Source organism: Hipposideros armiger, unplaced genomic scaffold, assembly GCF_001890085.2.
Source record: "Hipposideros armiger isolate ML-2016 unplaced genomic scaffold, ASM189008v1 scaffold_849, whole genome shotgun sequence".
Classification (NCBI taxonomy): domain Eukaryota; kingdom Metazoa; phylum Chordata; class Mammalia; order Chiroptera; family Hipposideridae; genus Hipposideros; species Hipposideros armiger.
In genome coordinates, this window is record NW_017732199.1 from 412085 (window position 1) to 413522 (window position 1438).

At 40.7% G+C, this 1438-nt stretch overlaps 1 pseudogene; it reads right to left on the minus strand.

The window, feature by feature from the left end:
* Nucleotides 1-617: 617 nt before the first annotated feature.
* Nucleotides 618-1086, minus strand: LOC109374640 (RNA-binding protein 3 pseudogene; annotated as a pseudogene).
* Between the last annotated feature and the right edge of the window lie 352 nt (nucleotides 1087-1438).

The window sequence follows — 1438 nt, forward strand, 5'->3', positions numbered from 1 at the left end:
TTCTTTTTTTTTTATTGTTTTCAGGTTTCATCTTTTTAATCCACTCCATGAAGAACATCCTAAATGCTACGAGACACAACAGAATAGTTTTTCTTCCAGTATTAAAAAAAATGGGCATTCACAAATATTTTTAAGAAACTTCTATATAATCAGTGTAATGATCCTCAGTAAAAACCACCTCTAAATAATCACGTTGGTTTCTTGTAGTTACATTTGTAAATTGCTTCCTAACCATGATAAACCTTGTGTATGGGTTTTTGATGCCCCTAGATACACATAATTTCTGAAAATAAAAATCAGTCTGGCCATTTTTTGCCAGAACCAATCCTGAGATCCCAAACTAAAAAACTGGTCAAAGGAAATATCCAAACTCTATAAATGTTCCAGAATTTGTCTTTAAATGGGAGAAAAGAAAACTTTTTAAAACATATGGAGCTTTCTAAAAGCTCTTTTAACAAGCTACCTTGGGAGCTCAATTCAAAAATAGAAGTCAATATACTAAAACAGATGTTTCATTGCAGCTCCAAAAATCTTTATAAATACAGCCATTTGGAAGGACGATCCTGAATCAGAAGTTTTATTCCTTGTGTATCTACATTAGGTGTGCATGCCTCATCTCAGTTGTTATAATGGTCTCTGTAATTTCCTCCTGAGTAGCAGTCATAACCACCCTGGCTTCCGCCGCCATAGTCTCTGGACCTTCCATATCCATATCCATATCCTTTAGGCCAATTGTCATGCCTGCCACTCCCATAGCCCTGGTCCACTCCACCTCTAGAGTAGCTGCGGCCACGCCCATGGGCCCCAAAGGCATCCACTCTGGTTCCCCGGGCCGATTTGCTTGCGTGGTCCACACGGATCTGGCGACCATCCAGAGGCTCCATTCATAGCTCTCATGGCATCTGAAGCATGTTCTGGATTGGTGAAGGTTATGAAGCCAAAACCCCAGGATCGCTGAGTCTCCTGGTCCTTGACAACGACCACCTCGGAAATAGGGCCAAAGCTGCTGAAGTGATCTTCCAGAGCCTGCTCATCAGTGTTGAAGTTGAGCCCTCCAACTAAGAGCTTCCCTTCTTCAGAAGCCATAGCAGTAAATTGGAGTCCTGGAAATTAAGTAAAAGGACCGAAGGCATAGCTACTACCAAGGAGCAGAGAAACTGATCCGTATTAGTATTCTTTAATTTTTAGAAGAAATATCAAAATTCTTGACTTGAACTACAAGACTCTGCATGGTATGACTTGTATCTACCAAATGGTCATATTTGTTTCCTTTCATTCCTAAAATGTATCTACTTCTCCCCCAGCCACAGAGCATTATATATACTGATCTTTCTGCCAAGATACAGCCCCTCCCTCCCCTAACACAGCCTAGTTCCTTTGTCAGCTCTCAGAATGTCTTTTCCTAACCTCTTTAATTAGAGCACACACCCCTATCATA